The 15558-nt window shown below is 38.5% G+C and overlaps 1 non-coding gene across 1 annotated transcript; it reads right to left on the reverse strand.

The window, feature by feature from the left end:
• Positions 1-7742: 7742 nt before the first annotated feature.
• On the reverse strand, positions 7743-7824 carry tRNA:Ser-GCT-2-2 (transfer RNA:Serine-GCT 2-2). Its single transcript has one exon. It is a non-coding gene; the product is annotated as a tRNA-Leu (tRNA).
• Between the last annotated feature and the right edge of the window lie 7734 nt (positions 7825-15558).

Consider the following 15558-nt stretch of genomic DNA (forward strand, 5'->3'; position numbering starts at 1 on the left):
TAAAGGACACTCACAGTTCCTCCTGCTTGCGTGCTTTTGCCCGGTTTGAAAATCAAGATTAATTAGCATCCATGACCATGGGCGGTCAACATCATTTGTTAGGGGGCGTGTGCGCAGATGGGGGGTTGGTTTGCACCAAAAAAAAAAAACGGGGGATCCACGGGGTGGCGACATATGTGCACTGCATTTAATTCGATTTTATTTCGGCAGCTCCGGATTTTTCATCGGAATTTCGCATGCGGAGCGCAAGTGATCGGAAAATGAATAAGAAATGTGAAATGTGGGAATTTTTGTGGTTTTAACTCAGTCACACAGATACCCTTTAAAAGTGGAAATATCTGTTGAGAAAGTGAAAAAGTCATTATATAAACAATTTGTAGTTCGCTTAATTAAGCTTAAATAAAAGTAATTTTCTAATCAATGACAATTTTATGACTAACAGTATTTGAAAAATAAATAATAATACTTATTTAATATATCAACTAATTTACCTTTTTCTTTTGAAGAGTACGCAAAAGGGTTAAATGCATTTTGTTTACCCGCGCAATCTCAGCTCAAACGAAGCATATGCGATTGGCAGCAACAGGCATTGCATTTGCATTTGCATTGTTAGCCCAGTTCTCATTTTCCATTTTTCCATTTTCCCCGATTTTTCACCACTCGCTTTCCCCATTTTTTTTCTCCCCGTTTTCCGTTTGCCAATTGGAAATTAAATTATGGTGCTAATTAGCGCAGCACATAAATTAAGTTGCCAATTTCGGTTGCCATTGTGGTTGGCAATGGCAAATTGAGCGTTGCATATCCACAGGGGCATCCTGTTCCTTTTACTGTGTGTTAGTGTGTGTGTGTGTGTGTGTGTGTGAGTGCTTGCGTGTGTGTGTTGGTGCTGGCACCCGAAAATTCACACAGTATCTTTTCTTTTTTTTTTTGCCATTTTTTCGGGGTTAAATTCGCTTGCGTGACGTAATTTAACTTGCATTGTCTTCGCGAAGGGCAAACATTTTGTTCGAATTTGTTGTTTTCCCTTCTGGTGGTTACTTTCTGCGTTTTACACTCGGTTTTATTGTTTCTTTTTTTCTTTTTGTTGCGGTTTCTGTTCTTTTTATGCCAACTTTTTAAGTGTGCAAAATAGATACAAAGATAGCACAGACGACAGGCCATAAATGAGTTATCAGGATTGTGTAATAATTTAAGGCGCTAGAAATGCAGATACATATATGTTTTAAAGGGATTTAGACACTTAAAAATATATGACATGTGTAGATACTTTAAAGAGTACAAGCTTTAATTTATTTGTTTTTTTTTCTGTTATATTTAGAACTTTCTGCTCTCTTGTCTTTCCGTGTTTTAATTACCAACACCCGAATGTAAATTTTGTTGATTATCAATTTGGAAATGCTCGTTGCCAATTTAATTCAAGAATTTGGCAATGAACATGTGTTCAATTTGCCACACCTCCATCAAAAATCAGCATTTCTGCTGGCTTCCTGCTTCATTTTGGGGCATTCCCTTCACGAACTGAATGCAGAATGCAATTGGCTGCACATACAGACGAGTTCACAATACTAGCAATGAAAATACAAAATTATAAACTTTTCTGAAAAATCAAACTGTATGATGGAGTAATAAAGATATTTGCTAGCTAACAAATATACATATATAAATTTTTTCAAATTCATATTTATTTAAGTTAAAGTGTCCTTTGTTTCAATACATTTTTGAGTCGAAATTTGTGGCACCTGCTGTTTAATATGGCACTTGTCTGCGTGATTTTCAGGATGCCACGGGTCGTGTCGTCTGTGGCCAAATGACATTGGGCTGTTGGCATTCGTGGCCAGTCAGTCAATAAATAAATTAGCATAGCAAATAAATTAAGAAAATGCAATTTTCAAGAACTGTTGCACAGACGACGCGCCCTGCCACGAATTTTCCATTCAAATGTGCGATTCAAGGACGGTCTTTAAATTTGTTTGGTTCAACTTTTGAAGGCGGCGAACGTTGGCGTTTCTGGCTCATTGCATGCATAATTGGCTAACAAACTCAATTACGCTAATAACACTCGAAAGCCCGGCTCAAATCCAGTGTGTGTCCTTAAATATTTATGTCTATGGGTGAGCGCGCTTGACTGACGCCACGAGAAATTATCCTTGTAGCAGAAAAAAAAAAAAATAGAAGAACAAAACCAAAACCGAAATCAAACCAACTCAACTGGAGAAGAAAAAACGAGGATTGGGGCAAATAATTGAGCCATTGAAGGCGCTCCAATGGTCAGCAAAAGTTCCAACAGTTGTAACAGATAGCGAAGTACGAAAAGTTGCTCCTTGCAAGGATACTTTCAGCCGGCGGGGATTGGGATGGGGACTTGGGACTATCCTTGAGGTAGCTGAGCTTGTGTGGCGAAGGCGACCTATTGACGACCTTTATCGTGGTGTACATAAACCATAATCGCAATTGGCAAGTGGTCGCCACTCGAGGAAGCATCCTTTTGGCCATTGTCATGCTTCACAGGATGGACACACCAGCCACCGATTCCGTGGCATATACGCACAAACGTTACACTTGAAACAATAATGTTTACTTTAGATAAATAATGTAATAAATATTATAAGTGTCATTTACATTGTTTTCTATATTATTATTTACTATTTCGTATTCAAATATATATCTGTAGTCCTTTTAAAAGCAGTATTGAGTGCTAGATAAATAAGGAAAGGCTTTGGTTTTGGAAACCTAATTCTTTGTACAAAGTATCTGTATCTTTTGTAAGTATCTTCCCTTTCATCGAGTGTACTTTCTAGTTCTGGGCATTGGCCAGTTTGGAACGCATCGAACGGAAGCCGCTGCTCATTCATTTAAAACTTGTCTGCAAGTTGCCAAGTTGCCCCATTTCCCCTGCAACTCCGCAAAAAGAAGGTGCAAGCCCTCGAGTTTGTCTGTCGTAAAGTCCCATCTTCCGCCCACTTATCCACCGCTCCCCTCCCTCCACCACCCCCCCCCCCTAGGCCATAATGTATCCCTGACATTTTGCAACTTTTGCGTTTAACAATTTCGCTTCCTTCCGCTGGCTAAACGGCGCCAGGTTGTCGTGGAAATTTGTTTTAATCGTCATCTTTGCCATCGACGTAAGCGCTTTCCCAGCCCCACCCACAAGCATTTTCCACCGCCCATCGTCTCAAGGGTTCGTTGACAGTAACTCCTTTCGGTTATCGATGGCCTGTTCAATATTTTATTAGTGTCGTTAGGCGAAACGACTACGAACATCCTTTACAACATACCTATGAACTGAACTGAGTTTGTGGGTTTTTTTCCTGTTTTTTTCTTTTTTTTTTGGTTTGGTTTGGGTTCTTGGTGTTGCCTCAATAAATTTGTATTTGGCAGTAGGTTAGTTTGCCGGCATTGTTTCATTTTTAGTGCCTGTTAACATTTACATAAGTTACCTATAGAGATTTGCTGAAAAATACTTAACCTAGAGGTAGACAATTGACCGCCTAGAAGATTAATGGCCTAAGAACTGAAACAAATAGAATAGGAAATGGTTACGAAACTAAGAGAAATTGAAGTTACTAATAAATTGATTTGGAAAAAGTAAATTATCTCAGGATTTGTGGCTCAGATAATAATGTTGAGATCTATATCTATATCTATATATAATATATCATAATATATATATATCATTATCATTATTATATTACTATACATTATTATCATTATAATCATTTATGTAAATCCTATAAACTCGTGGCTTTTCCTTGCCTTCGAAAAATATAATTTTTTATATGCATTTTAAGTGCAACGTATCGCCTGTTTGTTGGTGAAATATATTGACCATTTTATTAAATAGTGGGAATGCACTTCAATACGTTACTTTGTTAGTTTATGCACTCCATTCCATTCACATCCTAATCTCACCTTTTAGGAAAAGAAAAGAAACCGCAGTGAAAACCGTATGTATGAAAAGTATGCAAAAAGTCCGTGGAAAAGTTGCGATAGGAGTGAGTAACTTTTTGCAGACCAAAAGTGCATAAACATTTGCGATGCTCTCTTCTCTTCTTATCAATGGGGTTATAACATAACCCTTACTTTCGAGGGGAGTGCGTATTTTCGTAGACTTTATAACCGGCGAACACTAAAACTGTCTGCCATTGTGTCATGCATTTAACCCTAAACGTTATTATTGCCGCCCGACAGTCTCCGCCAATTTGGCATAATGCGTAATATTTCTTTTTTATAACCAAAAACTACGCATCCGCCTTTGGCCACCGCGCACTTAAGGTGTTCCCAAGTGGGAGGGAGATGGGGCTAGAGCGTGACAGAGTGGGGCAGAGTGAGAGGGCACTACATTCATATATCCTTTGCTTGGTTGGCCAGGATAATAAAGGCTAAATGGCATTGCATACTTTACAGCGGAACCACATAAGTTTAGGTGAAGAAAACGATGTGATGCACTATTGATACCTATTGTTTAATCTTGTAAGCTATACTACATATGATGCACATGTCCTTGCTAAGGATCAAAAATACATTTCAAGCATGAGTATCCTTTATTATAAAAGTAGTTAAATTTATCTAAAATATTTTCACTTCCACTTCAGTTGGGCATACTTTGTGTAAATCAATGAACACATCCGGACATCCGTCTAGTATATAACATTATTTATAATTTCCATACAAATTATATTTTATTTCTTTCTTCAAAACTTACCAAAGGGTTGTTTCATTATGATGCCATTTCCGTTTGCGAAAAAAATAGAAACTTATTCCTTTGCGCCGCTCAATCAATTTGATGTGCTTACCATTCGAAAAAAAAGTTTGCCAAAATCAAAAGCGAAAAAAAGAAACGAGAATTCTTCAAAAGTTAATTTCTCGCCTGAATGTTACTAATTAGAAGAGCAGTAGCCAGACTTTTGCAGAAAATACAAGCGAGGTGTGAGCTGTGAATGCACTGAAAAAAAAGATGTGTAGCTTTATTATCATGGTGATATATTGAGGTATATTCGTTACTAAAACATTTTCAATATTAAGTTTTCTGCAAAGGATATACAAGTTTATTTCTACTTTTGGCGCATTTTCCTCTAAAAAATGTAACTGGGTATTAAGCCTAAATATAATACATAAATCAAAACTTGTATATATTTCGTTGAGTGTAGTTAGAAAAGCCAAAGGCAAGAAGGCGAACACAAGCAGGCGAAAAAAAACGACCATCAAATGTCTATACATCATTTAAACAATCAATCAAGTTGAGCGCAGTTAATCCACACGAATCGTGTTACATGCTGAAAAAAGGGGCGGGGCAGGGGCTACGTGATTTCGAGGTGGAGGTGGGTGGTGGACTTGACTTGGGCCAAACTGGAAATCTTATATATTAATCAGTCTATTAGACGCGATTTGTTCCACTGTCCCCCACATGGCGGTGCGATTATTCAATCAGCTCGCCATCGACCATCGCAGTGGGTCGTCCATTTGACCCAATCCACCAAGACGACCAAGTGGATTCGCTACCTACTCCTTTCCCCCTGATTTTTGGATGCCCTTTTTGTTCGCCCTGTTGTGGGTGAAAGTCGTAATGTAACTCGTGTCTGGTCTTGGATTTTGCCGCGGGCCATGTGAATTGGTAGGTTTCTTTTTAGGTTGCGACCTTGAAAGTACAGGTGAGTTTGTATGCCTACAAAAGGGATTACATAACTGGTTTTTGGGCTCTGGAAATGTAAGAGATGGTAAGTAAAATATGTGTAGGCATATATATAACATATACTTAACATTTAATAACCACCTTTTTGGTACTAGTATACATATTTATTTTTAAATAAGGAACTAATTCAAGATGTTCCTGCTAAAAAGTAATTTGATGTGCAAAGGAATTTATTATAATCGATGTCTTTATTTTCTGAAATGGTCAATTTTGGTCGCAAGTTTAACATCTACTTGGCACATGAAATCAGCAAATAATCTAAAGACATTAAACAGAAGTCATATGATTTTTTTGCCATTTTTCAACGCCTTTAGCTGTTGTGTGCTCTTAAGCAAATTCCCATTTGACCATAAACAATCGACACTAAACATAATCCAAAACTCATTATTCTCCACAACGATTTCTTCATGGCATAGGAAAAAAAAGGATGTCTGCGAGGTTTCCCCTTCCAAATGTCCGAATGAATCCACACTTTGGTGGACACCAGAAGCTGCCCATCTAACCGAATTGATCCATTTATGGCAGCTTCTTCAATGAACATTTTCGCTCATATCGTTAAGTTTGTGTGTGTGCGTGTGTGTGTGTTGCCTTTTTATGAACCCGCTGCAAAATGGCCAGCGATAGAAAAGGCATCAAATTTGATGGCGTCTATGGGAAAGTTGATGCCAAGATGGAAAATTCGGCGAAAATGTTTTAGACCGGCCAAGAGGGCTTTAAAGGCGAAAAAGGAAAGGGTTAGAGCTGTTCGGGACATAAAAATGAAAGACAAGCTCAATTGAGCAGCATTTGCATATTGAAGTGACTTGAACTGAGTTGACGCAAGGCGACTCAAATCGCTTGATTTCGAAGATACATTGCAGACGTGGAAGGGGCAAAAAGTTAGTGACTTAACATGCCCCACAACCCTTAACCTCAACTAGGCACTGTTAGAAATCTGGATCAATATTAAATAAAGATTTATAAATATATTTATATGATCTATAATGAAAGCTTAAGGAGTACAAAAAAGAAAAAGAAAACTAATAAAATAGCTGAATGAGATTTTAAGAATAAAGTGTTAATAAGGTGCATGGCTTATTTTGCCCAGTGTAGCACTCGCAATATTCCAATTGTGGAGAATGCAAAATCCTCAAGGATAACGCTCCATGTATGACTTATGGCACTGGCGGCAGTTACCCGCATCCCTTCGAGTGCAGCCAGGACAATTCAATTTCATCATTACCAGTCTGCCCTGCCACCCCCTGCCACCCCCGTTTTCCCCCTCTCCTTCCATCCTCCTCCTTATCCTTGCAGCACGTCAGCTGTTTGATGGCGCCGCGTTGCGCACTCGCAAAGATTTATTTTTATCGCCCACCATTCCAATTCAATCCAATTCATTTCGCTCGGCTTTCCATCTCGCAGGCGGCTTGTTTTTTTTTTCAAGATTTTGATTTTTGGCCACAAGTGCGGAGGGTTAGCAATTGTGCATGGATTTGGTTTTCCAATCCCCCAGCAGCGCCACTTTCATCAGGACCAAGCGAAGTTGCCTCGGCGTTTCTGGCCGTTGGCTTTATGGCCAATTGGGTTGTGCTATGGATGGGCAAAAGCGCGGCATCAGAAGAAAATATATATGCCTAGCCGCAAATCAGGCAGCCAAAATATATTGATGTATGACTCCAGCCAGGAAACCAAAAGGTACGAAAACTAAAAAAAAATGGCATAGAGACAAATGCTGCCAAAAATGCAATGTTTGCCTTTTGGGGTCAACAAAATGGGTTAGAACTGAAATACATTTTTTATAGTACATCAATACCTATTCTATATAATGCATATTCTATCTGTAAATGGTTGTATTTCTGTTATAATTATCATAGTGATAAAATGTTTAATTTAAAAGCAGTTTCTTGATCAAGAAACCCAATTAGTTTGACATTAACCATCTTAAATGAACGCCAACCAGTTTAAATAGTTATATAAAATAAGAGTTAAATTCAAGTTAAAATATTCCATAAAGTAATTCACACATGGTTTTTTTGCGTTAATATTCCAATGGAAAAAACAAAAAAATTCCACTCGACGAGGATGGGATTCGAACCCACGCGTGCAGAGCACATTGGATTAGCAGTCCAACGCCTTAACCTCTCGGCCACCTCGTCACTTTCTTTTCCACGAAATCGATGACAATTTCGTACACTCCATAACTACCACTTTCTTCGCACGACCAACTACCAATCTACGTATGAGTATCTAAAGAAGTTAGCGCGAATAAAACTCTTATTATAAGCGGAAATTTTCTTATCTAATTTGAGAATTGCGACTGAGTCGTAGATTTCGCTCAGATGATAACTGGTTTCAGTTCGAAACTTGAGTGAATGCTTCACTCCAGCTGCGTTTGCTTAGGCTTTATTTAATTTATGGTTAGATAATGAATAAATTAGGTGCCAACAAAGGTCGCTGAAGATTCAGCACAGCAAATTTTATTCATAATTCGGACTATTTATAATATATTTTTGAAATTCTTTTTAGGAGCCAATAAAAATAAACGCAGCTAATAGAATATTATTTTTAATCTGTTAAAACAATTTGAACATTTATTCATTAGCTGCAACCAACTCATTTGTGGATAACTTACAAGTTTTTAAAAGGCCATATAACTCATTGCAATCACCTAAGGCCAAAACTCTTCCTTTAAAAGGTTTCTTGAACCGCTGCCAAAAGGCAACCAACCAACAGCTTCAACTCATCAGTGGAATCAATTTAAATTAATTTTTACGAGCGGTAAACTCGCAAAGTCCGTCATCCCCAGCACCTTTTTTTTTTTGCTTGCCAACCAAAAACTTGGTAAAATCGTATTAAGTCATAAAAAATATCGCGTGATGAGTGCGAGGAGCATGCAGATACATATATAGGAACAGGACCAAGGAGAAGGATAAACCAAATTGACTTTGACGCATTTATGACGGAGGGAGGCGCGTGTATAGTTTTTACGATCATTGCCAGGGGGTCGTTCTCGCCCCACTTCCCCACTATATCGGGTTAACTGAGCATAAAATCTTCGAAAGGCGTCGGCGGCAGCGACTTAAATGGTTTTACGGCCCCAAAAAAGAACTGAGCGAGGGGGGAGGGGTTGGTTCTCTCTGCCATAAAAGTCATGCAGAAGCGCCAAAAAGAGTTTTGATGGATGTCGTGTGAAGCCGTTGTCAGGTTTATGGATTACGTATCTGGTATCTGGATGTACGGGGGGCACTGCCAGTAGTTGCTAATTGAGCATAAATCAGAGATGCTGAAAAATGTTCGTTACTCGGAATTTATTGCCTTCAGATACTTTGCGCACTCTGAAATTCTTTCGCGCCATCCGCCCCCTTTTGAATTCACAAAACTTTCCTAATACAAATTGCATCGACACTGAAGCGGAAAGTGCACAGAAAGGATAAAAAAAGAGGAGGGGTAGTTCAAATGGAATGTTCGTACTTGGAGATACCTAGGCTATTAGAACATTTTCCATAGCTCCGCACTTCTGAAGAACATGCCTTAATACATACTTCTTATTATGTATATGGAATAAAAAATATTTTATGGGGTAACTAACAAAGCCCACATCAATTTTAATGATATACAACAAATAAAGACAGCATTTAAAATCTACATCCCAAAATTCATATCTGTAGGTGTTACAGATCTTGAGTTCTACACAGGTGAGAGATAGATGAGTTATAGCAGCTGGTGTCCAGGAAAACATAATACCCTCAAAAAACCATACCCACGGTATTAAAACTAGCCAAAGGCCGACGACAAAGTGGTCAACATGCCACAAACTTTTTTGTTACTTATCCGTTTGCCAATCGCGGGTGGCAAAAGTTCCATGCTCTGCAGAATTCTTCTCCAACATTTTTAAACAATTTAGCAAAGGAATTAAAAATCGCCAACGCCGCGCAACGTACAAAACTTTTCATCGCAACGCAGCACTACGAAAAAATCGGAAAAAAAAGTATATATGTATATAAAAAGAACTCGGCGAAGAGCGAAAACTTTTGTACGCAAAGTTTGTCGGGTTATAAATTATCCTCTCGAGGGAGGAAGGAGGAGGAGGGGGGGAGATGGGGTTTCTAGGGAAAAGGGGACACCATGGAGCACCTTTTGCTGGGCGCTTTTTTTTAAGCCGATTTTCATCTTTCGCTCTCGGGTTTTTCCTTTTGCCATTGGCAGCACCGTAGACTTTTGGCGCCAACGGGATTGACTTGTACAAATTGCTGTGTCGACACATACATACATATATATGCACACACACACACACACACACACACACACACTTTCTCACCGACGCACCCGCACGCACAGGATATTCTTCTCGTCGTCCTGGCAATGTCCCCTTTTTTAGGAGCACCCTTTTAACCTTTGAGTACAATTCCTATACAAGAAATTCACTAAAATGAGTTATAATATGATTACAAATTATAAAAGTTATTTAAATTTTGTATAATAATCATAGTTCAAAACTTTTAATTTCTTTTCATTTTATTTTTTGTACATTTTTTTATTAATATTATTCAGCGTGACAGACAATTACTTAAATTTAAAAATATTTTACAGAATGCCTAAAGTTTGATAATCCGTTGAATTAATCATTGTGCATTTCATTCAAATTAATTTTAAAGTAATTTCTCTTAGTTGCACAAAACTTTTATATCGAAGCTCATTACTCAGAACAAATATTACTATACAAATAATCTTTTTTTTTTTGTTAGTACATATATGACTATGAGGAGAGGGTATTTAATCGTCGTTAGTCAACGACGATGTCTGTGTTCCTCGGTACGTTTTATACCTTTTGGCCTGGCCTCTGGCACTAATGGATTATCTAAGCCTTTTAGTGGCTATTGGTTGCCTTGGCAATTGTCCTAGGGCTTTGGGTCGTTGGAGCCAGCTATTCCAAAAGAGATGTGAGGGGAGGGGGGAGGGTAAGGAAAGGGCTGAGGGGAATATCCATCGACAGCTGTGTTGGCAAAATCTTGGCAAAGGGCAATCGCATTTAAATAGTTGGATATCCCATCCTCACATTCATTCATCTATTTTACGATCTTTCTGTGGGTCATCGTTTCATATGTAAATGCTTTACATTTTAATCGCTTCATTATACCGGGTATAGGTTCCGCGATGTGTTCATAAATTATGTTTATGGAATGAATACTTTCAATTTATGGTTCAACTAATCAATATTAATGTCTTCCTGAATGTCTTACATCTACGTTGTCCAACTAAGAAGATTACCATCTTACTTGGTTTCTGCCAGCACAAATCTTTGAAACTATGACCTAATCGTAGTTATTTATAAAATATGCTTGGCTCAACATTTTCGTGAGAAAACTTGTGCTTATCTAAAAAATTTACAAAATAAATAATCTTGATAGAAGGAAATTCATAAACCTTGATTAAGAGTTTGTGGTTAAAATATTAATATTACTAAGCCATATCTAGAGCAAGTGTAATAGAAGTAATCTCGCAGAAATTCCTTTCGTTTGCCTCACTCAAAGTCATTCATATATCGCATTGGTTTTACTTCAGATACGAAGGGAATTCAAGATTCAAGAATGCCCGCCTGTGGATATCGCAGAATGTTGTTGCAGTAGTGCATTCAACTTCATTCATGACATGATTTATGCACTTTCAATCCAATCAAGAAGTGCCCCAGACTCGTAACTCGTACTTATGCATATGTACTTAGTTAGTACTGGACTTACCTCAGCCAGCGGAGAGATCAGTCATTCCAACCGTCTGGCTACCGATATCAGTAGAGCGCCAGACACAAACCGGCACATACATATACACATACATATGTATGCGAAAATAACTTATATATGGAGATATATACATATATATATATATATAGGCGATATGCCCAGAACTCGCATCTATAATTGGAACAAAGGAGCTGCGCTGAGCTGAGCTGCGTTGAGAACTCGAGAGCTGATCAAACCCAAGAAACAATTCACATTTCCGCATGCCCGTGCACCACCAAGTTTCAATTGCGGTTGCAATTGCAATTGCAATTCCATATTGCCCGGCAACAAGCAAATGGGCGGAAAACCTACACAAACACCGCACAGCCACATAATCGTGTCCACAAATATAGGTACGCAATCAGCAAGGTCGCATCATCATCGCAAACTTCTTCATCTCGCACTTTCGTGCTCCACCTTCTATTTTTTTCCCCCCTTCTATACTTATATAGACTTTTGTATCTGTGGCCAAGTGATGATAATGCAAATGCGAAGTGAAACAAGGAATTTTCCAAAGGCAGCCGATTCAAAAAGAGCTGCTGGTTCAATGAAGCCATCAAAAGTGCAAACAACTGTTTGTACAGTGGGTACTAGAAATGGTAGAAAGGAAATGTGATAAATATGTAAGTTTTCAAATTTAAGTATTAGAAAGCTGGTTATATATTTATTACATGACAAAAATGCTTAAATTGAAATTGAAAGTAATATATATTATTGAAACTAATATAACTTATTTATGTCAAATAGTTTTCTTTTTTTTTTGTAATCTGCCTACAAGACCTTTAATCTGCACAACCTTTCGTTCATTATCAATTTAACGACATTAAAAATAACTCAAAAGTATTAGGTGTGTTATCACCCAACTTAGGCAGTTTCCACTGTCTGGCCAATAAGTTGATAGCGATGATAAGGTAGCAGGAGCAAATCTTATCATATCATATTGTTCATTTGTGTGTGTGTGTGTGTGTGTGTGGCTTGTGCTTTTGCAAATAAAAGCCTGGACTCTCTTGCCACCCTCTTGACTTCTGTGCCATGTCACAGCTTCTGATGACGTCGATTGTCTGCCCCTCATTACTTTCATGGGGGAAAGTCCCCCCGTCGGAATGCTTTAACCTCATTGGGGAGTTTCAGTGCAGAACTACTGATATTAAAGATACTCTTACAGTGTGCATTTTTTTATTTAATTTATAGGAATATATTTATGCTTTTGAGGCAACGTGAAACGTGAAAGTCAAGTATGGTGCAATATTTGCCTAGAGCACATCACAACTTTTCGAAAAAATACCCACATTGAAAGGTCCTTTCTTCGTGCCGACAGTTCTTTGACATGTCAACCTCCTTTGTTATACCAATTACGCAATGCAAACAGCTGAGGCATGAGCAAATATAATGTCAGCACCGCGTAATTTGCTTTAGTTGTAGGGGAAAATGGTAGACCACAGAACAAAGTGTTTAATTAACAGGTTTTATAATAACCCAAGTGGGTCAACTTTTCGCACAATTATGTATGAGCGTAATTTACTTAATGGAAACACAGAATGATGATGATGCTAAGGATATGTTTAATAATGTTGTGGTTTCGAGGGGTCCGTCAACTTGTTGACATGGTGATGGGTATCATTACGTAATACGGGTACTCATAAAGTAATTAATGAGCATCAATATATGTAAGATATAGTATAATTATTATATGAGTATGTATTGAATCATTACTACTTTCATGATGAACTATTATCGAGTCACCCTACTAGTTTTACCTTTACATGTCATCTGTAAATACGTATGCTGTAATTAACGACCATAACCATGCAGTGAAGAAAGCATGCCAAAGTTAGTGTCAGATGAGCTCAGGCTTAAATGGTGACCCCGATTACAATGGGCCTACAAATAAGAGGCTATTGTGCGTGGGCTTGTACATATGTACATACGTATTCTTCTCATAACTACCTTTTTTTTTTATTATGTACACGTGTAATGTATGCGTACAATATGGTAATGGGCCATTACCGTTTGTCACCCACTTACGCCCGCCCACCGCCTACTTTTGGGTATTTCGATATGTACCGCCAAGGACGCGGATCCTAACAACCACCGAACAAAAAGCCCGACGGTAAATAATATATGTATATCTAGGGAGCAGCCGGAAAAGCCGACGGAGGACGAGGACTATCACGATTGCGGGAATGGGGATTATGCCAAGGATGAGTTCCCAACTAGGCGCCCATCCAACCAGGAGGCTCGTCACGAGCTCCCCAACCAGTCGGCAATTAAGCGGCCAACTAACTCAAGCGACTGACGACCTATTGGAGCCGAGCACATCCTGCGCAGAATCCGAAAGTGCTGCTATCCAACGGCCACACCCACTTGGATAGTTGGGTGGGCGGGGAGAAGTTCCACATTAACCAGAAACGTTAACGTTGCAACGAGGAATTCCACATCCTCTCCAGCGGAAAAGTGTGTCAGAGGAAAAGCGGTTTGCCGTTACCTGCCCGAAGCGTGTCCTTCCACCAGTGCTGTCCCTCTCTTTCTCAGCGAGTGCAAGCGGGACAGCAAGTGTTTGAATTGGGGGTTGAGTCAGCAAACCCAAAAGAAAAGTCAAGAAATGCCGAAGTTTGAAAGGTTTGTCGCCTAACGTAAGACGAAGGACTTGTGGCGACAGAAAGTTTGTTCACGAAGGGAAGAGAGGAATTGCATTAGTGTGTGTGTGTGCAAAGGAGAGCAAGAGAGCGCAATGTGGAACGCAATTTCCGCTATAGTGCAAATTCAACAAGTGGGCAACAAGGATGTGAGTAAGGAACATTGGGAACTTTGGATTGAGTTCTAGGGGTTGTTTGAAATGGCAAACAAGTGGAATGCATGCAAGATCAGACCAAAACGTTGGAGGTTATTTAAGTAGTAATTAATTTATAAATTAAATTTGATACAGCGCATATTTGAAATCAATTAAATAAAGTATTTAAAAAGTAATTATACAACAAAACATGCAATATATTTCAACACTACTTTTAAATATTATCAACCAATTAACATTTTAATATATTACTATTGAAAAACTTTTTAATAAAGTAAGTTAAGATAAACATGGTAGACTTTTTGACAGAGCGCTTTTAATGTGGAATTTCCCATTGGGGTTTTATTTACTGAGTTATAGATTTCAAACAAAAGCTACTAAACATTTTTCTCTTTTTGCGTTCGCCCCCATTCGTCTCTTTTTTTTAGTCAGGTGAGTCTACTCTTAGTAGTAGTACTCTTAGCTTTTCAAAACTGAAAACAGCTCAAATAGCCGTATGATTTTCTACTTTCAAACACGCGGTTTCACGTTCTTCTTGCTTTTGAGTTTGTTTTGTGCTCTCTTTTATTTCGTTTCTTTTATAGTTTATTGTAGTAGCTGTTTTTTGTTGCTTCTTTTAGTTTTATTATAAGAATTTGTGAACGCCGCAATAGCGCACCACGTTTTTCGCTGATTGTGTGTGTTTGTGTGTGTGAATGGGGCGATTTGTGTAGGTGAGAACGTGTGCAAGTGTGTATGTGTTTTTGGGGGCGGGGGGCATTCCACATACGTGTGTATTGGTGGCGGCTTATAGCCCACATTAGGTAAGGTTAGGTTTTTAATTCTGTTTTCGTTTTTCTACTTCTGCCACGAAATTTGTTCTGGTCTCGCCTTTTTGCGAATTCTGCCGATTTTCTGTTTGTGCTCCATTGGATCGTTATTCTCTGGGGATTCTCCAACATCCCGTTTTACTCCAGTTTTCGCTTTGCTTTTTGCTCTTTCCATCACCCACCCATCTCCGCCCCCAAAATCTTCAATCGGTTTTGTTTACATAAACCACGAGCTTTTTTTTATTTCGCTAGCATTTGTTTCCGCTTTTCTATGGGTCTGTTTTCCCGCCTCTTTCTAACTGGTTTTATTTTTTTGTATTGCCCCTGCCGACGCTTTCGAATATTTTCGCGCACCATGTGGTTTTCCTCAATTCTTCTCATGGCTACACTGATAAACGTTTTTCCTGGGAAAAGTGTGGGGGATGCAAGCAGTTTTAAATTATAGTTATCCAATTTAATTCATACTACAATTTGTTGCTACATCTTTTATGTATGAATATACATTTTTTGCAC

The sequence above is a fragment of the Drosophila melanogaster genome, chromosome 3R (assembly GCF_000001215.4).
Source record: "Drosophila melanogaster chromosome 3R".
NCBI classification, from domain to species: Eukaryota; Metazoa; Arthropoda; class Insecta; order Diptera; family Drosophilidae; genus Drosophila; species Drosophila melanogaster.